This window comes from Phymastichus coffea, unplaced genomic scaffold (assembly GCF_024137745.1).
Source record: "Phymastichus coffea isolate CEN01 unplaced genomic scaffold, Cenicafe_Pcof_1.1 PCOF00022, whole genome shotgun sequence".
NCBI lineage: Eukaryota > Metazoa > Arthropoda > Insecta > Hymenoptera > Eulophidae > Phymastichus > Phymastichus coffea.
Window position 1 is genome coordinate 3,706,960 of NW_026706833.1, and position 26,070 is coordinate 3,733,029.

Sequence of the window (26,070 nt, forward strand, 5' to 3'; positions counted from 1 at the left end):
TTCTAGCTTGTTTCTATTCAATATTTGTAAAGTAGTTGACGTGTTCGTGTACATTTTTTTAAGCTTCTCCATCATTTCAAGTGCTGTTTTACACTTTTTGATATATTCTATTTGTTTATCTGACACTGCACTAATCAAAATTGCTTTTGCTTTCAAATCTAACTTTTTCCAATCTTTTTCATCTTCTTTATTTTCTCCTGTCGTTAATCTTTCTCTTAGTGTAGGTTCTAAGCACTCTTTATACTCCAAAATATTATCAATGCGAAATTTCCAATTTTCGAATTTTAATCCATCAAACACAGGGATTGATACATCATCCACTTTTGTATATGTATCCATTTTCTTTCTATTTTGTGTATTATTATAAATTTCACTTTTCAAAATCAACACTTTTTTTAAATTTTTTAGAAAGACTTTTCTTATGTAATTTCTTCCTTCAACACTTAATTTTTCACTTGTATTGTCTTCTTTATTTTCAATTAAGTTTTCATTTTCTTCGTTTTCTCCTTTTATTTTATTTAACAAACTCTTAATAATCGTAGACATTTACCTTTCATGTCAAACATGTGCTCTTCTCATTCAACTAGTGCTTAACCTCAAAAACTCGCCATGCGGTCTTATAACCATGCTGCACTTATACATGTGCAACTTTTCAATCTGTCTGCATCGAGCTTAAAATCAATTACTTTTTTTGCACTGTTTGTTTTTATTAATCAACTTATTTTACCATTCACTTATTTCACTATGTTTTTCACTTTTATAACCTTTAATAACTCGAAAATAAATTAAAGAGCCAAGAGCACGTTTTTTTTTTTATTTCATTTTTACAAGCACTTTTTCCATTTATTCAACCACGCTCTGCTACCATGTTGATATGGTGAGTAAAATAAGTAGGAAGTCTTGCATTAATAATGATTAAATATTTATTAGAAGAAAGAAAGTTATTAAATATTATAAACTTATAAAGCATTTCGGAGCACACATTGCTTACACTCTCTATCAGTAGCGCTACGCAGAAAATACATACTTCACACACACTTGCGCACGCACACACACATTCCATAATGATGCGTTCTCACTTACTATACAGTCGACGTTACATATAAACGAACCTTATTTCTCAACAGATTTGTTTAAAAAATCAATAAGGATTTAACTAACTACTGAGGAACCACTTGCAAATGGAGTAAGGTAAGGCAAGCTTAGCTCGCAGGCTGTCTCGAGAGACTGCGCTCTTTTGCTAGGCCGAAGCGGCTTTTAAAGGTTTAGTGAGGGCGCTGCCAGCAAACTGAGGGCGCTGCCTATAAAGTGAGGGCGCTGTAGGCAGTATATGGAAGGAATAGCTCAAACGAAAGAGTGGAGGTGAATAAACTGTAGCACTATCTAACTTATTAATTTAGTATTAAAGGGTTTATATATAGATCTTCAGAATAAAAATATAGTGATTATTGCTTCGAGATACGATTCAGCTCACACATCATAGAGAATAATTGGATTTATACTCTAAGATGGACTATATTTTAGATATTCAAGGCTTTCAGAGTCCTAATAATATTTTTATTTGGAAGGAGTTTGCCTATTTACCAGTATGTTCTAATACTTCACCTACAGTACTACTTTTTAAACCTCCATATCATTGGCTCAAACTGCCTATTGAATATCAAAGTGTTAATAAGTGGTTGCAATTCCATAATCATGGTATTTATTTTTTATTATCTTTAATTAACATTGATTTTATTTGAAATATTTAATATAATCAATTTTATAGGTATATTATGGAGAAATGGTATTTTACCATATAATTTTTTAAATTGTACTATTCGTAGTCATTTACAGAATTGTAGAAATATTTATGTGAAAGGATTACAAAAGAAGGAATGGCTCAAAAAAATTATTCCTGAAAAGTAGGTTCAAATGGTGTACAATAGTACAAAATTCTAAATTCGAATTTAATTAGTTTTTTTTTTTTATTCCAGAAATATTTTAGATATCGAAACTGAAATGAGATGTCTGCGATTGGAAGATTTAAGTCTTAAATTTAAACCATCACGCATATATCATAGTCAAAATCGCGAGAATATAGTATGTGCTGCGGTAAATACACAAAAGATACACGATTGGATGAGGGAAAGACAAAAATATGCAAAATCAAAAGGGATCGATACAGTCGAAAGATTTACAGATGACTATAATTCATATAAAAATTGAACTGAATATTTAAAAATAGCTATGTCAGACACTGAACATAAAGATTATAGACAAAGTGTACTCTACTGAATGTATAATCGAAAATAATAAATATTAAATAAATAATAAAATGTATACTTATTTAAATAATAAAATAATTATAACGATTGCAAGAAAGGGCGAATGGATGGGAATAAGGTTTTCTCCTAGCAGAGATGTTTAGGAAGATCATCTCAAGGAGGTGTCAGTCGAGCTACTGCACTCGTAGTCTCTAGCATTCTCACGAAAACAGTTCCCTCCGCGCACCATGGTCCATGCTTAGCTACAGCGTAGGAGAGAGAGAGAGAGAGAGAGAGAGAAAGTGCACGTTTACCACTACTATAGTAGCGCATCCCCATCCGGCCAGAACTATACGAGGTTTGTCCGGAAAGTATCGGGCGCAAAACAGTTTTCAAAACAGTCCTGGAACTCACTTTTAGGGATAGCCTTAAGTACACTCGTCGCATTGTTTTCAACCGTTGTTTTGTCATGGAATCGGTGTCCTTTGAGTGGTTTTTTTAATTTGGAAACAGCCAAAAGTCACAAGGGGCTATGTCGGGACTGTATGGAGGTTGTCGAAGCAATGTGATATTGTGTTTGCTCAAAAACTGCTGCACAAGGTTGGATGAATGCGCTGGCGCATTATCGTGATGGAGAAACCAATCACCACTTTCCCAAAAGTGCGGCGGTTTCTTCTTACTGCATCACACAAACGTTTTAAAATTTGAACGTAGTATTCTTTATTGATTGTTTAACCTGTTGGTGCATATTCGTGATGTACAGTGCCGCTCAGCCACTTTTACCCCCCCACGGGCAAAATCAGTCTAACTTCAAAGTTTTATATCTCTGGTAGAAATTAACGTACAGAGACGCGCGTGGGTGCGTTTGAAAGGTCTTTCGGAGAGCTTTCAAATGATATGACTCACGGTTGCCATGGATTGTTTTTTAAAATTTTGCAACAATTATGCAAAATTGAAAATTCTGAAATTTTTTTATTATTTTTGACAATTAGCCAATTTTGGAAAAAAAATCGTACGAAAATTTGAAGTACACCATTGAGAGAGAAAAAATGTTTGTTTTTTCACGTAGAATACTGCGTAAATAAAAAAAAAATCTTTTTTTTTCAAGGTCGAAAAAAAAAAGATTTTTTTTTTATGTAATTTACGATACTTGTTATGTAGTATTATTGAATGGGTGGAAAAAAATTTTTTTTTGTGGTTTCTCATCTTTTTAGCGTACCGACTGTGAGAAAAAAAATTGAAAAAAACCGAAAAAAAAAATTTTTCGAAAAACCGAAAAAAAAATTATTGCAGTATTCTACGTGAAAAAACAAACATTTTTTCTCCTATAAAATTTTTTCGATTGTTACAATTTGATGGAGATAAAAAATGTTGAAAAAAACTGTCACTTCCAGGAAAAAATGCCCGTGCGCGCGTCACATTTGACGAAAATAAATTTTTGATGAGTGATTCAGATAGGGCTTGGTAATAGCTAAAAAATGGTGTACTTCAAATTTTCGTACAATCTTTTTCCAAAATTGGCTAATTGTCAAAAATAATAAAAAAATTTCAGAATTTTCAATTTTGCATAAATGTTGCAAAATTTTAAAAAACAATCCATGGCAACCGTGAGTCATATCATTTGAAAGCTCTCCGAAAGACCTTTCAAACGCACCCACGCGCGTCTCTGTACGTTAATTTCTACCAGAGATATAAAACTTTGAAGTTAGACTGATTTTGCCCGTGGGGGGGTAAAAGTGGCTGAGCGGCACTGTACAACACCTTGACAATCGAAAAAAACAATCAACATTGACTTAACATTGCTCCGACTTTGACCTGCTTTTTTCGGTCTTGGAGATTCAGAATGCTTCCTCTGTGAAGATTGTTGTTTTGTTTCAGGATCATAACCATGAACCCATGATTCATCACCTCTAATAACTTTTTTAAGTACATTATTATCATTATTGACCATTTCCAGATTGTCCAGAGCGATTTCTAAGCGAATCTCTTCTGCTCTGCTGTGAGCAATGTTGTGATGAGTTTCGCACACACGCGTTTCATTCATAAATTTTCGGTTAAAATTTCTGAAGTGATAGTTTTTGGTATCCCAAAGTCTTCTTCTAGTTCATGCACAGTCATACGACGATCTTGTTCGATTGCAAGTCGCACCCGCTCAATATTATCTGCGGTTTTTATCGTCGAAGGTCGGCCGGAACGAGAATCACTATCAACAGAAGTGCGACCACCCTTGAACCGTTTATACCACTCTTTTATTCGTGTTTTGCTCATACACTCGCTTCCGAAGGCCTTTTGCATCATTTCAATAGTTGCCGAACTCGTTTTTCCGAGTTGAAAGCAAAATTTGATTCAAATTCGTTGATCTTGTTTTTCAGTCATTTTTGACAATATCAAAATCCGACGAAGGCAAAAAAGGCATTGTAAACAAAGACACGCTGCGCATGAACTATACGTGCGGCAGGTGTCAGTAAGTAATCAATAGATTCGTGAGGCTTTACTGTTGACGTTTCTGTCTGGTAGAGGTCGCTCGAACACTATGGCGCGAAGATATAAACGTAGGCCCGATACTTTCTGGACAGACCTCGTAGACAGCATCCGCTCCTCTCCTCCTCCGTACGCTGTGGTCCACGCTAAGTCAGAGTTAGAGAGAGGGAGAGAGAGAGAGAGAGATAAAGAGAGAGCACGCATCCTCAAGTTAGAACTATAGACAGCATGCGCTCCCCCCTCCTCCGCACGTTGTGGTCCACGCTGAGTCAGAGCTAGAGAGAGGTAGAGAGAGCACGCATCCTGAAGTTAGAACTATAGACAGTATGCCATCCTCCCTCCTCTGCACGCTTAGGCCCTATACCAAATGTATGCGCGTGTAGCCAATATACACAATATACATCCTCTAAGGTACATGTGGCATTGGCTCTAGTGGCAGAGCGCTAGCCTACCAACCCAGAGGAATCCGGTTCGATTCTCCGGTCTGTCTCTTCATTTTTTTCAAAAATCGTCGCTATTTTCTATTGGTTTCATTTTCAATGTAGCAAGTGAATTGTCAATAATATATATTTATAATTTAAAAAAAATACATTTAAATTTAATTTGACAGAAAGCACTAGGTATAGGGTCCCTAGGGACTAGGAGGCCTAGGGACTAGGAGCCCTAGAAACCTTTCTTAAAAATTATAAACAATTATTAACATTAATAATAACTAACATGGAAGGGTTAGACCAGGGAATAAAAGGGTTAAACCAGAGACCCCCCATGAATATGGTTAATAATAATTGTTAACAATAACAATTATTATTAACATGAAAGGGTTAAGCCGGAGGGGAGGCAAAGTGTTACGGACCTCCCTCAGGTGTGCTGGAACATACATTGCTATACTACTTACGTTATACATTTTAAGTTGCATCGCTAAGTATTTTACCATATAATAGTCATAGGTCGATTTCATTGTCGTAGCACCCTCATTATCGAGTTTGTGTTCAAATTAGTATTGAATTTAAATTCTAGTTTGCTCGCTTTCATATGGTCTGTCTACCATGCTTCCGCTCAGTCTGTCTCGCTCGCTCCCACTCAGTCTATCTTAGCGCCTCAGAATGGCCGCCCATGTTCCCGCGTGTAGACCTCGTGCTCTGTTGCCGGTCTCCGAAGCGTTTCCTTAAGCGCACCCCTTCAGTCGTGTGGTATAAGTGTGTACTCTAGTACTATGTGTGTATGTCTCCGAGTATTATCAGTGATCGGCAGCAGTGTTTGCGTGTATGGCGCTCAGGGTGTCATTGATGGTGTGCAGCAGCCTGACACAGTTGATTGCCATCTGCCGTTCAACCAGTGATTTACTGGTCGCTCTAGGTATGACAGCTTCCCCAGGGTATGTATGCTAGTGCCTGGATGTGTAATTTTTGTTACATTTTTCAGTCAAGTTTCTCGTGTGTTTTCCTCCAGCTGGCAACACGTGGTTGGAAGTGTGTGTTGCGTGCGCTTTCTTTTTTTTCGTCGTGCACTCCATATTTCGCTCATTCATCGGATCGCGTGGTTTGCTTTATTACATTATTTTTCCGGGCGTAAGTGGGCGAATTTTAAAATTAAGTAGGGTGTATATTAGGGCGCGAGTAGAACAATTTTATTCGGCTGGTTACGGGGCAGTGAGGGACGGGTTTGGCTCCCCTGAGGTATTGCAAGTAATGCAACACTCTCAGGCAAAACGCTGTAATGCACCGTATTGTAGGAAAAACATTTTTATTAGAACTATAAATTATATAAAAGAAATATATTAGAAATGTATGTCGTAAATGATTAATAGCTTGATTCCATAAACTACTTTTTTTGAACAATAACTGATTAGATGAAATATTTCCATTTTGTTACTGCTTTAAGCAATTACTAAATCATTATAATTGGTTGTTATTTGTTTTAATTAAATATAAATTAATATGTAATATTGCGATAGAGTTTCATCATGCAATGGAAAAATTATACTTATATTCATCAAATTAGAAGCCTGCAATGGCTCGGTCGGTAGGGCGACGGACTCGCACCAGGTAGGCCTGGGTTCGATTCCCAGTCCCTGCTGATTGATACAAGCACCACTGAAAAAAGTTTCATGTGCTTTGTTCTCAAACACATTGCAAGCCTCCGTCGCTGATTAGCACTGATGGAGCATAAATAGAGTGACGTTAAATAAAAAAAAAAAAAAATTCATCAAATTATTCTTTTCGAACCATCGGAAGACACTCGCCCACAATCAACAATTATTCTTTCGTACATTAGTCGATAACATGGAATGTTTATGGAAGCAATCATAGTTTCATGTGAACGACGTAATATAACGTTAATTCATTGAACACCTATCCTTGTCCTGCTTAGGCGGTCAAGAATATAGTTAAGTTTGAAACGCTTAGCTAACCCTCCAGGCACGTCGGAGTATATTTCGTTAACCCGTCAGCCAACTCCTTGCCACCGACTTTCAGAAGGCACTTGTTCACAATCGTCAATTAATTTTCATACACGACGGATGAGTCGATAATCTGTATACTACTTTATTATATTTTTTTACTTACAAGCATATCGATAGTTTCTAAGGATGTATAGTCGGCTCTAATACGATGCTGCGTAACATACGGGGATAGTTATCTGTTCTGTCATTAGACTTTATAAGGATATTATATTCTTACCTCGGTTGACCAATCTCCGACTCTTTGTAATTTGCTGAGCTGATATTTTCTTTTTTCGGTAAGTTTTATGATATGTTATAGTTGTTTGGTAAACCAGTTTTGGCAGCAGCAGTTTGCAAGCTACTTGTATAAAATGCAACGATAACACAGGACCACAAAATGCAACCTAAAAAAGACAAAGAAACCACTTCCATAGCCTTATGTTTTTGGATGCGCTGAATCCGAATCTGATCTCCGTTTGACTTCATCACGTCTGGTTCAAGCTCATTTGAAGATCAAATTTTTATTTTATGATCAATCTAATTTTTGACTTTAGCTTCGGAAAGAACGGTCAATTTATAGTTAGATAAGCTGGTATACTTTTTAAAATGATACTTGAAGGTCACATGAAGATCAAATGCTGAAAGTACAGTACAGGCAAAAAAGACGAAACTATCCATGCTCTACCATATTTACATATTTCATATATTTTAACAAACTACTACCGATGCAGATCTCCATTTGACCTCATTAACTCAGGTTCAAGGTCAGCTGAAAGTTTATTTATGCCCTTATTTATGCGGAATGATCAATACCATGGATACAGTACAGACATACAGTTGGAAGAGGTCAAAGGCTGTTTATTTACTCCGATTCATCTGAGAATATTAGCTTGAAAAGACATCTAGGATTATAATAAAAAATACGCTGAAGATACGAAAAAATAAACATTTATTATAGTGTAATTCTATATACGAGGGTGGTCCAATAAGTACTTAGCCTACAAAAAAAAAAAAAATTTAGGAAAAGTGGCGTTTTATTTTTCGACATAGTCTCCTTTTAGTTCGATACACTTGGCCCAGCGATGCTCCAATTTCTTTAACCCGTCTGAAAAATACGTTTCCTCGAGGTCTGAAAAGTAGGCTTCCGTGGCAGCGATTACCTCCTCATTCGACTCAAATTTCTACCCGGTGAGTGACTTTTTCAAGTTTGGAAACAAAAAGAAGTCGCACGGGGCTAAATCTGGAGAATACGGTGGATGGGGCAGCAGTTCGTAGCCTAATTCGACTAATTTGGCCAGGGCGATGGTGGAGGTGGGAGCCGGTGCGTTGTCATGGTGGAAGAGCACTTTTTTCTTCGCCAAATGGGGCCGTTTTTTCTGTAATTCGACGTCGAATCGGCTCAATAATTCGGCATAGTACAGTCCTGTGACCGTTTTGCCTCTCTCCAGGTAGTCGATGTTGAATCCTAGAAAACGGTGGCCATCACCTTTCCGGCCGATGGGGCAGTCTTCGCCTTCTTCGGAGCACTTTCGCCGGGTAAAGTCCACTGTTTCAACTGTTCCTTGGTATCTGGTGTGTAATATTCTTATCACTTATAAATAATAATAATTCGAACTCTCATATCTAGCTAATGAGTAAGAATTTGTTTCTAATAATTTTACTCTACTTGTCAATAAAATCAATAGATAAATCAAATGTACTCTAATAATAATAAATAAATCAAATATATATAAATAAGTACAATGTTTCTGGGAAAGTCAGACGATGCCCTGGTTTCTTATGGTGCGAATTGTCCCATAAGCAGAGCTAAAGTCTTTCTTGGATAGGATATTGTTATTGAATATTGATATTGAAGTTTCTTATAGCACGAGATGTTCCATAAGTCGAGCTCGAATTATAAGTATGGAACAGTCTTGCTCAGTTAATCACAATGAGAGAAAGAACTTAGCTATTAGCTAAGTTTATTCAGACTCATACGCTTACCTTGCAAGGCTAGAAGTGAATGTTAGCCTGTGCAAAGGTGGGCCTATTTATACACAGATTTTCCCGCTTATTTTTGCAGGAGAGATGTCTTCTTTCTTAATTTACAGGTAAATAACCATTAATAGTAAGCTTTTAACACATGTAATCTTTATAGAATTTGTTATTTGTTGATTTTATACAATATACAATTATCGCAAATAGTGTCATCAAAAATTATTAACTAATAAAGTTAATTAACGGATATTACAATATTTAGAATAGAAAATTATTACATTTTTATATAACTTTATAGTTGATTAATTTCGGAAGTATTTTCTAAAAATAAATATTTAAATTAGTTAATAACATTTGAATTATAACTAATTTTTCATATTTGTAACGGTTTTTTCTAATCTTATAATGCAATTATTAGATTAATTATCTAAGATTCCTAAATCATAAAGTTATCATTATTAAGTATAAAATTAATACTTTCGTTTTATATACAGCTTATTGTTTAAATAAATTATTAATTGTTTATTTACTAATAACAGTTATTATTCAACTGTTATTAATGAAACCAATTCTTACTCATATTCTATACTTATTCATGTTGCGTATGGATTATTTACATTTTTCTAAGAATTCATATTGTTAGCGTAATAAATAAATCAACTTTGCATATTGAAATTCATTATTATTTAATAATTAAATGCAATTTTTGTTATTATATTCTGAATCTACGTACTAAAATCTATATCATAAATACTTTGTTTAAATTAAAATTATCTCTAATTAATAAATTTTTCTTAATAACAAAAATCACTATATCTATATCTATTACCTTGTGACGTCACGCTATTTATTTTGATTTGACTCTTATATGAATACAATCGCTTAATGTATTAATTTGAATAAACAGATAGATGCGTTTAGACTAGTTGCGGTAATTCAGTGATTTAATAAATAGCTCATAAATAGGACCGTTACAGGTGTATACCAGTGGATCCATGTTTCGTCGACTGTCACGAAACGACGGAGAAACTCCTTCGGATTGCGCTTAAATAGCGTCAGACATTGCTCTGAAGTTGTTTCACGGTTGCGCTTGTTGTCCGGAGTGAGCAAACGCGGCACCCATCGCGTCGACAGCTTTCTCATGCCCAAAATTTCATGCAGGACATGACCCACGCGGTCTATTGAGATGCCTACGATCTTAGCTATCTCGCGCACCTTCAATCGTCGATCTGCCAATGCGAGATCGTGAATTTTTGTCACGTTATCCTCCGTGGTAGCCGTTTTCGGAGCACCTGGACGTGGCTCTTCAAATATCGACGTACCACCACGTTGAAACTCGTTAAACCAATTTTTGACGGTCGCCATCGAAGGAGAAGAGTCATCGTACACAGCATCCAAGCGCTTTTTGATTTCGCTGCGCGATTTCCCTTCCAAAAACAAGAATCGAATCACCGACCGATACTGCTCTTTTTCCATTTTTCAAAAATCAACGGACACACTTGCTTTCACACGCTCTCAAAAATAAACTACAACTCCGATCCGGCTGAAATCTCGACAATAACCATCGAGAAGGTTGTAGAACGTGATAGAATATTTCTTTTGCGAGAGTGGCGCCATCGGGCGGTGAGGCTAAGTACTTATCGGACCACCCTCGTACATTGACCGCCCTTTCCGAAGCTAAAGTCTAAAATTAGATTGATCGTGAAATAAAAATTTGACCTTCAAATGACCTTGAACCTGACGTGATGGAGTCAAACGGAGGTCAGTTTCGAATTCAGCGCATCCAAAAACATAAGGCTATGGAAGTGGTTTCTTTGTCTTTTTTAGGTTGTATTTTGTGGTCCTATGTAATTGATTATCGATTCGTTCGCGATTGGGCAACATTCGATGTGCAAGAGCGAACGTTTTGGAGAGAGAGAGCTCGCGGAAAATGGAGTAGTATTGATATAGCCGGCAAGAGGATGCCTTGAAAGTGTGAGAGTGTGACAATCAAATCGCGAGGGTTTTGTGAGCGACTCTAGAACAGTGCTGTAATGGTGTCTGGCCTTCTAGCCATCACCTCACCAGCATTGACTAGCGGAGGGACTCACCAGCAGCAGCCTGAGCACGGCGATAGGTACAGCACCAACACCCACATAGAATAGAAGCGTCCTGTTAGCCATAGATACACGCACGGTTACGGATGATCACCGTAACCGCAACTCACAGTAGGTGCATCCATCGTAACTGCGACTTTCTCTTTAGATAGTACCGCGAAAAAATTTGTACGTGAGTCGAAATAACCCTTTACGTAGCCGTGTCGAGCATTAATTCGCGTAAAAGTTTATAATCTTTCTCTCTTTTTCTCTCTACCCGGATTCTATTTTAAATTTGCACGCGTATAAAAATTATTCGGCCCGTATAAAGACTGTGTAGCTCAGCTGATTAAAAGTTTTTATGGTAATTCACCGCTGTATGATCTTCCGCTCCTTGTTCAACGTTAAATCCAATTCCAGTATTTGAACCGATTTTATCTAGGGAGAGTGGGGAAGTAAGCATAAGTCTCTTCACACTATACAAGCGACAAGAGTCACAGTCACGTGACTTAAGGTGAATTAACTCTAGAGTTACTTGAAGATAGAGCAGCGTGACAATCATAAAGGTGAAAATAAATATATTCATACGTCGTTAACAGAATAATGGTTAGCTGTGTTGCTTAAAACAATCTTTTCTTTTCTTTTTAATATTGTTCATATATCAATAAATATAATATAAAATTGAAAATATTTTATTATTTTTTATTTGCAAAGAACTCAGCATCGAGCTAAAGTCAGGAACAATAAACTTTATTCGCAATATTTTTAAGAGAATTATAGAAGACTTTACTATAAGAAACGTAATTCATTATTAAATACTTACTAATTTATTACTAAATACTATTGAAAAACAATCAGTTGACTTAATTAATTAATTTTTATAAACTTTTGAACATATTGCTTACTGAACCGCTTAGCGAATAAGAATAATCCAAAAGTCTAATATACGATAAGTTTTCAAGATTATTCGTAAGCTTACTATTTCAAGCAATGTTTTACAAGTAAAAGGTTTACGTCAAATTGAACTATCTACTGCATTTATATTTACTTGCAGTTCTTCCAACCTCTAACCATCTTTCTGTGACATAGATGACAACTTAAGCACAGGTGTAATTGGTATTGTACCCAGAATGATAGCCATGTGGAAAAGTTACAATAAGTTTTCCTGCTTTCTGTTTTATCTGAAGGAATGAAATAGTATCGTCACATGAGATATAAGTTCATCCTTGTAAAAATTTCTCAAAATATAATTAGCTTTTTGCAAGTGATACCTTCATTTTGTAACACTGTTGGCTCTATCAACTTCGTTTTAAGTCTCAAAAACATGCATTTGACAGATCAGGAAATTTTTAAGCTGCAAGTTGCTCAAAATCATTTAGTTGCTCCAATGTTATGGTATACCATATTTTTAGGTTACCATAATGTAGATAATTAACAGAATAGTTTTATTTATTTATTATTATTATTTATTATTTATTATTATCCAATGTATATATTCATAATTACATATAATGATCGTATACATACATTACAAAAATTTTTTACAAAATTTGCAATCCAGCAGAGGATAATTTCCTGTTGACCGGTCTGGATGGACTTATTACAGACTTAAAACTAATACGATAGTTGAGATAAATTTTTTATTTAATAATTACACTTTTTTGGTATTCTTCTTCACCAGAATTTAACAAGTCTTGAACTTGCTATGGTATAATTTTCTATTATGGCATTGTAGTCCATAATGTGTTTTATTCTTTTACTGAGGTTAAATCTTGTTGGGCAAGTAAGTCCAATTGCACATGTTGTTCTGTAGTAAGGCAAAATTCTCTGGTGTTATTTTATAGAAGTATGTGGAGGTGAATACGATGTCATCAAGTACTATGAGGTCTTTGTATTTAGGTTAAAGTTCAAGTGAATAAATAAAGTTTACAAGAGTTTGTTTACCTTGTAAACCTCTATCAAAATAGAATAGGACTTTGTTATTTCCTATGTAATTGATGTCTCCGTAAGTCATTCTATAACAATTTGTTTGTTAAATGGGATTACTAGGGGCTGATGCTAGTTTATTTGAAATTATTTTATTGCTATTATCTTCAGTTATTTGTCTATTGTCAAAGACAGTTTCAATTGATTTGTATTTTATTTTGTCTTTTGCTGTTGCAGTCAGAAGCTTTTACAAATTTTATTGGTACGTATAAAACCCTCGTGAACGGACGTATTAAAGTCGTTTGTTTTCTGTTTATGTGAGTCTAAATGTTGTTTATAGCAATCTTGGAATTCATGATTGCCATTTTAATGATTCTGTTGAAGTTTTCGGTGGATGTACATTGTATTTTATTGTAACTAAAGTTTGTTAATCTGTTGTGGGATCTATTGTAATATAAGTTACATTTTTCTTGTGAATATATATAGGTACGAACATCTAGTAGAGTCTTGTATTGGAAATTTGTATCCTCATGGATTTCCGATGTAGGATACATTTTTCATTTAAACCATGTAAGTTGTAGATGTTTCATTTGATTACAATTTAGTTTATCTTCAATCTTCTCTATTTTTTTGTATTTAACTTTGTTATGGATTTTCTTTTATCCATTTTTTAAATAAATTTTTTATTGTACTCGTATTGTTAATTCTTCTAAGCTTATTTGGTAATTTGTTAAATAGTGTTATGGCCCTTATAATACTTTGTGCTATCTACTCATTTTATTGTCTTACCATGAATTGATATTTTTATGTTTTTAGGGTGCTATTACAGTTGTTACTGAATTCTATGTAAGCTGTTTTATCTATATTTAGTGATAGTTTATTACAAGCCAATCACCGATTTCTTTCAACTATTTATTCATATTTATTTCTACTTCTTGCATAGTTTTACCAGTAGTTATAATGGCTGTGTCATCTGCGAAAGAGAGAGTTGTGTTTTTGGCATTGTTAGCAAAATATCATTTATATATAATATAAAAGGTAGTGTTACAAGGATAGTGCCTCGTTGGACTCCCATTTTTACTGTTTTTATTGTTAAATTGTTGTTGTTGTTGTTGTTGCTAATTGTTAAATTATTTATTAAACGTTCATTAAAATAACTTATATAATTAATTTTAACTCTGCTTTAACATCGTTCGAGTATCGTCCGAGTCCTAAAAAAGTTATTTATCAATTATTATTAAAATAGCTTAACTGTTAAGTGAAGTTCAAAATTGGCTCAAAAATATATAATTTCACGATCAAGTTTGAAGCTAGTCCTTTAGTAAGGAAAATATTGTCCGAGTACTCCTGCTTTTATCTTGAACGAAACACATAAATATAAATTTAGTAATACTGGAATCAATCATCAGAGACTAAGAAAGAAACCCGAGTTCTATGCGTTACGATCCCTTCACTCTACCGACTGAGCCATTGCAGGCCTCACATTGCTAGTTTCCAATATAAGATATTAAAACAAATCAACTTTTGTTAGATGTATTATATGTAGCACTCTCCATTCATTAAGTAAAATTAATTCCAATTTTGAGAGCCAACCCGTTGTAAAAATAAATCAAACACTCATATTACACACGTATGTTTCGTTGGCAGATATCCAACCTCATCAATAATAATACCGTCGGATTATATGCTAATTTCTTTAGATGTCAGCTCTTTATTTACAAACATTCCGTGTAATTTGGTCATTGAGAGTCTTGATAGACGATTTAATAAAATTCACTCTGTTTCTAAAATACCGTTTGTTGAAATAGTCGATACGGTAAAATTTTTGTTTGATAATACTTTTTTCCAGTTTGATGGTTTAATTTATAAACAGATTTTTGGTACTCCTATGGGTTCTCCGATATCGCCGTTGTTTGCTGATTTAGTAATGGATGATTTAGAGACTGATTGTTTGAGGGTTTTGCGTGAAAAATATAACTGTTCTCCACTGTTTTATTTTAGATACGTAGATGATACAATTTAATGTATAAAAAAGGAAGAATTATAATTGGTCTTAGATATTTTTAATAATTACAATAGTCATTTAAATTTCACACATGAAATCAAATTTAATAATAGTATAGCTTTTTTAGACATTTTGTTAATAATTAAAAATAATAAAATTGTTACTAATTGGTACCAAAAACCGACTTGTTCAGGCAGAATTTTAAACTTTTATTCGAACCACACAACTCAGCAAAAAAGAAATATCGTATACAATTTAATTGACAGAGCTTTATTATTGTCTGATTCAACTTTTCATGATAGAAATATTGAAATTGTTAAGGGCATTTTAAGAGATAATGATTATCCTGACAAATTTGTTGATGCATGTGTATCTGATCGTATTCGTAAACATATTTTCCGTAATAGTGTTACTACTCATGAGAATAGAAAAAATACGAACATTAAATCAATAGTTTTACCGTTACCTTTTCATAAAAAATTTTTTCACTTATGTAACTCTAGTTTGAAAAAATTTAATATTCACTGTATACCACTAATTAATCATAAGCTGGATAGTATAATAAAACTGGGCAAAGATGCAACGGATAAATGGAATGAGACAAATATAGTATATAAATTTTGTTGTGACAGTTGCCCTTCAGTGTATATTGGTCAAACTAAGAGAAGTTTAAAAAAACGCATAGATGAACATAGTAAAACACCTATAGAAAAATCTCTTCCTATTCCGATGCATTTGAAAAATTATCCTTCGCATTCGTTTGACTGGGATAACACAATAATTTTGGATAGAGAGTCGAATTATTATAAGAGACTGATTTCAGAAATGATATACATTAATTTATCTGACAACACTATAAACAGACAAGAAGATAGTAAGTTGCTAAGTAAGCAATATAAGAGTTTGTTTGATATTTTATCTGATTGACTTGATTGAAGGTTTTTGAATATTGTTTTGATGTGCAGTGATGCTGACTGTACCGGTTCTTCTCGACATATGAGAGGGGATACATTTAAGTGTGTATATATTTGTGATTTGTTTTGATATAAAAGATAACAGACACCGGTCGGTTTGCATTATTTCATAGTTGTTGTCGGAGTTGAAATTTGAATATTTGTGTGAGAAAAAGTTAGAAGATGAGTTTGATACTTTAATTTTTGTTAATTGGATTGTGATTGATAAATTGAGGTAAATGTTTGTTAGTGTGATTTTTAATTTTTTTATATATATTTGTTTTTGTAACCATTTTTTCATTTATTGTTAATAAAGATCTGATGAGGTTGGATATCTGCCAACGAAACATACGTGTGTAACCTAATATGAGTGTTTGATTTATTTTTACAACGGGCATGGCTCTCAAAATTGGAATTAATTTTACTCAACTTTTGTTATCAATTTCAATTATTTTTTAGTTTTCTAATGGAGATGATTACATATATTTTTGATGACATGATCGTGTAATTATAGCGATAGTCATTTGAATGTAATGCGGTACATTGCAAGGCTTTTCCTGAGAGTGTTACATTATTTGCAACAACTCAGGAAAGCCATTCCCGTCCCTTGCTACCCCGTAACCAATTGTACAACACGAAAACAGACGCGTCCTAAAATAAACATTTAACCTTTTTCATGCCCGAACAATAAAATCGGAGATATTGGCAAGACAAGCTCGACGAACGCGATCCGACGGACACTCAAAAAAAAAAGGAGCGCACCACGAAATAAACAGCGCACACACACACTCAATCACGACCACGTGTTGCTGACTGGAGAAAGAAACACGGGAAACTTAACTGGGAAATGCAACGAAAATGCATGTTGATGACATATGCAGATCCGTTACACTCCCAGGCACTAACACCAATACTCACGAAATACTGACACACCTGGGGCGAGCAGAAAATCGCTGATGAAGTGGCAGCCGGCAATCAGCTGTGTCGGGCTGCCGAACACCCGGAAACACATCACCTGGCCACTCGCGAGACAGAGCGAGCGGCCATTTTGAAGCGCCGAGACAAACTGAGCATGAGCGAGCGAGACCGACTGAGAGCGAGCGAGATAGACTAAGAGCGAGCGAAATAGACTAAATAAGAGAGAGCGTGATAGATTATATGAAATACACGAAATGATGAAAAAAACTATATGTAAATGCGAAGATAGGGGCGCTACAATTGAGATGACTTAAATTATATTATTATTCACAACTAACTAAAATTAAAATTAATAATGAACATGGAAAAATACCGAATTATGAAAAGTCGTATGCGACCGTCACACCCTTTATTATAATAGCGAGCGACAACTACTTCGATAAATTTAATTGATAAATTAACCGATAAAATTCGAACTTCTGAAGAAATTCGTTGGTGACGTCACGACCAATAAGCGAATTGATGCTAGCCCATCAATTAATGCTAGCTAACTTAGTGAGAGAGGATAAATAACGACGAAAGTAGGAGAATCAAGGAGGGCGCTTTATCTTTCTAATTTACATACGGACCAATGATGAAATAGTCGGAGGGCGCTACCGATATCTGAATTAGCATACCGACCAATAATAGTATTCTTCTCGGAAAGAGGAGAAGAAAAGCGATCTTTGAGCGCGAAAAGCCGATTCTCGTCCATTTTGCCGCTGTTCTTCTAGCTAGAAGGAGGCACCAGCATATTTCTTGTTAAGTAGGAGTGATTACGCTAGCATTTTTTTCACACTAATTTCGCTCGCCGAATCTTCAGCAGGAAAACCATAAGTAGGTAAAGTGCCACTCACTAGTAATAATCACGGAGTACGGGAGTGGATTTCTCGGTGCAGTAGGTCGTCGCGACGCGTGGATCCATCGATGCCGGTGCGTATTGTTTCGAGTGATTCGCACTGACCTTTCCGCCATTTCGTGGAATCGAACGTGCGTGTTAGAATCAGGTAAAAGAAATCGGTGCTTAGATTATTCGCGCTGACCATTCCGCCATTTTAGTTAATCAAAGGCCGACTGAGAGAACATTAAATTTTCTATTATTTCGTGTCCTTGCTATTACGTATAATTATGCAGAATCATACTGACCTCTAATTAAACAGATCACGTACGTATGAATTGTGAAATAAGTCAATAAAAAGTGATTAATTGTTCTTTATAAATTTTTATTTCTTCTTACCCTGCCTTATTTGCATGCTGATTATTTTCAGCCGCGAACGGTTATAATCGGGTAACGCTGATTCGTTATGTTTTTGGTTCCCACGACAGATAACATACGCGCAAATTCGAACGGACTTCCGACCTGAGGTAAGGAGTCATCATCTGAACTGCCGGCATATCATAAACAAGGAGACAAAAAGGAAACGAATTGTTGGACACCGAAACTTGGAGTAGAGGAGATCGCGAGTACCCATTCGTTTACCCATCTTGCGCAGTCACCCTGAAAGCAAACCGAGGTACGCGGCGACCTTTAGGCCCTATCCCCGACGATCGCCCTAGTCAAACGGCGGTCTGGCGCCCTAAATAATCTGGGATAAAGAGCCAACCAGGCCTTGTGGCGGGAGAGATTCGGTAGCGCGGTTAAGACTCCCCGAAATTCTCCGCCATATGATTAATAGAAAAAAGATTAAGATGCTAAAACTTGTGGGGCACTTTTAATTAAAGTGCATTTAACATATATGGAATTACAGCTCTTAGTTTGTTTCATACAAAGATAATATTGCTTCATAATAAATTTCCGTGCATTAAAAATTATTGACAACAATTAATTAATCAACAACGGTCGTGATCAATAATTGCTTACAGGATAAAATACAAAATTTATGTAATTTAATAGTATTCCAATTATTCGTCTAAAGATATTCCAAGGTTTATCCTAATTAGATTTTATAAATAATATTAAGTTTTCTTACAATCGTTAAAAAACACGTACCCCCTTTTCAGCATGCATTATTAATAAAAAAAATATTTAAACATAGAAATCAATACATTTTCAATTGCCCAATTTTACTGCAACATTCGATTTATTTACGCACATATATTTTTTATTCATAAATTAATAATTATCCTCTATATCTTTAAAAACTACCAGCGTCGATATCTCGGTAATTAAGCAATATTTGTTAATTCTCGAAGTTGTAAAAAATTGCTCTCGAGTAGATTTAATATGGTAAGTCGATTGCAATAACAATTAATAAAATTATAAAATGAAAATTATATAAAAAATATAGCGTTTATAAGATTCATGCATTGTGTATGCGTAATCAAATCAAGACTCTATCTCATCAAGATGATTTGGCAACGCCGCTATTGTTCATACTGTACGAGGTGTGTTCAAAAAGTAAGGTGACTTTTCAAATTTCAGGGGCAACGTACTTTCGATTATCGATTTTTTTATTTTGTTATGTTGGTACACTCTTCCCGAATATCTGTACCAAGTTTCAAGTGTATAGCATCTTTTGTTTTGTTGTGAGAGGCGTAAAGGTTATAAGTATTTTGCGTGCTCGGCGATTTCTTGCTATCGAAAAATATGGATCAAAGGATTTGCATCAAATTTTGTGTAAAAAATAAAATAAAGTGCTCCGAAACACTTGAAATGTTGACGGTGGCATACGGTGAAACAGTTCTGAGTAAAAAAAATGATTACAAGTGGTACAAACTCTTCCAAGATGGCCGGGAAGATGCCCATGACGAGCCTCGCTCTGGACGCCCAAGCATTTTTTTTCTGGCACCCAGATTTACTCAAAAGGCCCATAACTGGTAACGAATCATGGGTATATGGTTATGATATCGAAACCAAAGTCCAATCGTCCCAATGGAAGAGCCCAGATGAGCCAAGACCGAAAAAAGCACGCCAAGTTCGATCAAATGTCAAAGTTTTGCTCACCGTTTTCTTCGATTACCATGGCGTGGTGCATCAGGAGTTCTTACCATATGGACGTACGGTCAATAAACAGTATTATCTTGAAGTTATGCGCCGTTTGCGAGAAGCAATACTAAGAAAACGCCCAGAATTGTGGAAAAACAATTCATGGCTTTTGCATCACGATAATGCCTCTGCTCACTCATCTTTGCTTGTGAGAGATTTTTTGGCCCAAAACAACACCACAATCATGCCTCAACCACCATATTCACCGGGTTTGGTCCCATGGGACTTTTTTTTGTTCCCAAAACTAAAGAGACCTATGAAAGGACGGAGATTTGCAACGATTGAAGAGATAAAGACTGCATCGCTGGAAGAGCTCAAGGCTATACCGAAAAGTGCTTATGAGAAGTGCTTTGGAAAAACCGTTGGCATAAGTGTATTGTATTTGAGGGGGATTACTTTGAAGGGGATAACATAAATATTGATAAATAAATAAATATTTTTTCTTAAAAATACAAAGTCACCTTACTTTTTGAACACACCTCGTATTTTGCTGTTTATACTCCATTTTAAGTTTTCAGAGCTAATGAATATTATTATTTGGTTAAAGAGTTCAATAATAATGATTACTTGTGGAGGGCGTCGTCATATTGGTAAGTCGCCTATTTGAAATACTATTTGTCGAGAAAGGGTTAGTACGAAATTCAAGTGGAGCAGATGCCCTCTGTGCGCATACCACACTTTGGAGCATTTAATATTGATACATGAATTTATGATTTCTCACTAGAAACTTAAAAGGATTATAAAACAAATGTGAGTTTTTTTATATTTGTACAAAACAATAATTATTAATTCATGGTAGTTTACAAGAACTGATAATAACATGAAATAGCTCATTCTAATATACGAGGGTGGTCCAATAAGTACTTAGCCTCACCGCCCGATGGCGCCACTCACACAAAAGAAATATTCTATCACGTTCTACAACCTTCTCGATGGTTATTGTCGAGATTTCAGCCGGATCGGAGTTGTAGTTTATTTATGAGAGCATGTGAAATCAAGTGTGTCCGTTGATTTTCGAAAAATGGAAAAAGAGCAGTATCGGTCGGTGATTCGATTCTTGTTTTTGGAAGGGAAATCGCGCAGCGAAATCAAAAAGCGCTTGGATGCTGTGTACGATGACTCTTCTCCTTCGATGGCGACCGTCAAAAATTGGCTTAACGAGTTTCAACGTGGTCGCACGTCGATTTTTGAAGAGGCACGTCCAGGTGCTCCGAAAACGGCTACCACAGAGGATAACGTGAGAAAAATTCACAATCTCGTATTGGCAGATCGACGACTGAAGGTGTGCGAGATAGCTAAGATCGTAGGCATCTCAAAAGATTGCGTGGGTCATGTCCTGCATGAAATTTTGGGCATGAGAAAGCTGTCGACGCGATGGGTGCCGCGTTTGCTCACTCCGGACAACAAGCGCAACCGTGAGACAACTTGAGAGCAATGCCTGACGCTGTTTAAGCGCAATCCGAAGGAGTTTCTGCGTCGTTTTGTGACAGTCGACGAAACATGGATCCACTGGTATACACCAGAAACCAAGGAACAGTCGAAACAGTGGACTTTGCCCGGCGAAAGTGCTCCGAAGAAGGCGAAGACTGCCCCATCGGCCGGAAAGGTGATGGCCACCGTTTTCTGGGATTCACAAGGTGTGATCTACATCGACTACCTGGAGAGGGGCAAAAAGGTCATAGGGCTGTACTATGCCGAATTATTGGGCCGATTCGACGTCGAATTGCAGAACAAACGGTCCCATTTGGCGAAGAAAAAAGTGCTCTTCCACCATGATAACGCACCGGCTCAGACCTTCACCGTCGCCATGGCCAAATTGGTCGAATTAGGCTACAAACTACTGCCCCATTCACCGTATTCTCCAGACTTAGCCCCGTGCGACTTCTTTTTGTTTGCAAACTTGAAAAACTCACTCCCCGGGCAGAAGTTTGAGTCGAATAAGGAGGTGATCGCTGCCACGGAAGCCTACTTTTCAGACCTCGAGGAAACGTATTTTTCAGACGGGTTAAAGAAGTTGGAGCATCGCTGGGCCAAGTGTATCGAACGAAAAGGAGGCTATGTTAAAAAATAAAAGGCCACTTTTCCAAAATTTTCGTTTTTCTTTTTTAGGATAAGTACTTATCGGACCACCCTCATATGGTCGAAAATACCATTGTTAAATTATGTTACGTTTCATTACGTAATGTACAGTGCCGGTCAGCCACTTTTACCCCCCCACGGGCAAAATCAGTCTAACTTCAAAGTTTTATATCTCTGGTAGAAATTAACGTACAGAGACGCGCGTGGGTGCGTTTGAAAGGTCTTTCGGAGAGCTTTCAAATGATATGACTCACGGTTGCCATCGATTGTTTTTTTAAATTTTGCAACAATTATGCAAAATTGAAAATTCTGAAATTTTTTTATTATTTTTGACAATTAGCCAATTTTGGAAAAAAAATCGTACGAAAATTTGAAGTACACCATTTTTTAGCTATTACCAAGCCCTATCTGAATCACTCATCAAAAATTTATTTTCGTCAAATATGACGCGCGCACGGGCATTTTTTCCTGGAAGTGACAGTTTTTTTCAACATTTTTTATCTCCGTCAAATTGTAACAATCGAAAAAAATTTTATTGGAGAAAAAATGTTTGTTTTTTCACGTAGAATACTACAATAATTTTTTTTTCGGTTTTTCGAAAAATTTTTTTTTTCGGTTTTTTTCAATTTTTTTTCTCACAGTCGGTACGCTAAAAAGATGAGAGACCACAAAAAAAAATTTTTTTTCCACCCATTCAATAATACTACATAACAAGTATCGTAAATTACATAAAAAAAAAAATCTTTTTTTTTTTCGACCTTGAAAAATAATTTAAACCGAAAAAAAAAATTTTTCGAAAAACCGAAAAAAAAATTATTGCAGTATTCTACGTGAAAAAACAAACATTTTTTCTCTTATAAATTTTTTTCGATTGTTACAATTTGACGGAGATAAAAAATGTTGAAAAAAACTGTCACTTCCAGGAAAAAATGCCCGTGCGCCCGTCATATTTGACGAAAATAAATTTTTGATGAGTGATTCAGATAGGGCTTGGTAATAGCTAAAAAATGGTGTACTTCAAATTTTCGTACAATCTTTTTCCAAAATTGGCTAATTGTCAAAAATAATAAAAAAATTTCAGAATTTTCAATTTTGCATAAATGTTGCAAAATTTTAAAAAACAATCCATTGCAACCGTGAGTCATATCATTTGAAAGCTCTCCGAAAGACCTTTCAAACGCACCCACGCGCGTCTCTGTACGTTAATTTCTACCAGAGATATAAAACTTTGAAGTTAGACTGATTTTGCCCGTGGGGGGGTAAAAGTGGCTGAGCGGCACTGTATATATATATATATATATATAAGAGCCATTACGAGATGCGCTCGCTCTAGTAATGTGTCGAACTAACTAAACTGCTCACATATACATACGTCGCTGCGTGAGCATCCTCATACTCTTACTCGCTTGTATACAATATATAGATACACTCTTTATATAGCATACACAATTATTTCAAAAACTAACACGCCTCCTTAATTTTGTATGCTGTAATAAACTTAGTACAGTTATTTTTCTGACTATATGAATTGCAATAATAATATTTGATTTTTATAATAATAGTAATAATATTTTTTCTCTTTATAATAATAAATTGTTTTTCAAAAAACATTAATAACTCAAAATTTTTTTTCATAATCAAACTTAAATCAATAATTGTCATAAATCATAATAAACTTTAAATTTTCAAATTTAAAAGTGATCTTAGCTTTTCAAATTGAAATCTCCCAAGTGCTTTGGTAAATATATCAGCTAAATTATTTTCAGTATTAACTTTCGCAATATCAATTGCTTTATTCTCATAACATTCATTTACAAAGTAATAATGAATTTCTATGTATTTTGATCTTTTAGTTAAATTTCCAAATTTCGCAATTTCTATTGTTCTAGAATTATCCTCGTAAATTTTAATAGGTGTATTCATTTTAATTCCAAAATTATTTAATAAGAGATTTATAAATTTAATTTCGCTAACCGCTTCAGATAAAGCTACATATTCTGCAGAAGTCGAAGACTTTGTGACGCTACTTTGTTTTTTGTTTTCCAATAAATTACATTTCCAAAAAATCTTATTACATATCCAGATGTAGAACGATGATTTACAAAATCGCCAGCTCAATCAGCATCAACATAGCTATCTAAAATATATGCCTTCAAGTTTTTTGTATAGGTTAATTTTTAATCTTTTGTTAAATATAAATATTTTAATACTCTCAAAGCATATTTGTAATGAGTCATTATAGCTATTTTGAAATCTACTTAGATAATTCACACTATAGATAATGTTCAATCTTGTACACGTACTAATATATAACAATGCTCCAATTAAATTTCGATATTTTATATCGTTTGATGCTGTTTGTGCTATTTCCAAAATTAAATTTTGCTCCATAGGAGTGTTATACAATTTACTATCTTTTATTTTGTAATTTTAAAATGACATTAGACCAATATATTCACATTGGTCTAATGTCATTTTATTTTGTTCAAAATTGTATTCAATATTTATGCCAAGAAAAGTTTTCAGTGTACCTAAATCTTTCATTGCAAATCTATTTTGTAATTTAACTTTAATTTCGTTTATCTTTTCAATTTTCTTGTCACATATTAGTAAATCATCAACAAACAAAATCAAATAAATATTCTCACCGTCTTCACTGTGTAAAAGTAATGTATAAACAGTAATCGCTGTTACTTCTTACAAAACCTAGACTTCTAATATATTTATCGAAACATTCATACCACGCTCGTGGACTCTCTCTCAAACCATACAAAGCTTTTATTAATTTATAAACTCGACCAGTTTTATCATCATAACCGTTTGGTTGTTTAACGTAAATTTCGGATTTAATATTTCCATTGAGAAATGCGGTCTCAACATCCATTTGCTCGATTAAATATTTATTTTGAACACAAAAGGTTAATAATAGTTTGAATTCTTGCAACTGGTGAATAAATATCATCTACAATTTCCTTTTGCTGAAAACCTCTTACAACTAATCTCGCCTTTTTTGTATTATTTGCTTTATTCGTAAATACCCATTTTACATCAAGTATTTTCTTATCTTTGGGTTTCTCGACTAATTTCCACGTTTTGTTTTTGTTAATACATTCAATTTCTTTTTGCATTGCAATTTTCCATAGATCAGACTCATTACTACTTAAAGCTTCTTCATATATTTTTGGACTGTTTGCGCTAATGTAATTTACATAGATATAGTAAGTTTCACTTTCACCGTATCTATCAGGTTTTTTTCTATCTCTTGTCGACCTACGAGGTGTGATTTGTTCTTCACACTCTACATACTCGTCAGATTCATTTTCAATACTTTTTTCTTTTTCAATCTTTGACATAGACTTTCTTTCAACCTTTTAATTTTACTTTTACTTGGGCTTTCAAATACATCATCATTATCAGTTTCACTTTCGCTCTCATTATCTCCTTTAAAACTAATCAAAACTTCATCGTCTTCTACAAAATCTACATGTCTTTCAACTATTATTCTATTACCTGTTAATACTTTATAATCCACTTTCTCATAACCAACAAGTATACCAAAATCTGATTTCCGATCCTATTTTGAGTCTCTTTTACTTTCAGGAGTTCTTGCAAAAACTTTGCTTCCATACAATTTTAAATTTTCAATATTTGGCCTTTTACCACGAAATATTTCGTAAGGACTTTTATCTTCAATAGTGTTCGCAATTGTTCTATTTTTAAGGTAACTAGCTGTTAAAACTACTTCAGGCCAATATCGTCTATTTAAATTTGCTTCTGACATTAAACAACGAGCCGAATCCATAATAGTTCTATTAAAACGTTCCACCGTACCGTTTAACTCATGTACATAGGATAGACAGTTGTCCATTACAAATCCTTATTCTCTAATCAAGTCAAATATATCTCTATTTAAGTATTCTTTTCCATTATCACATCTTAAATATT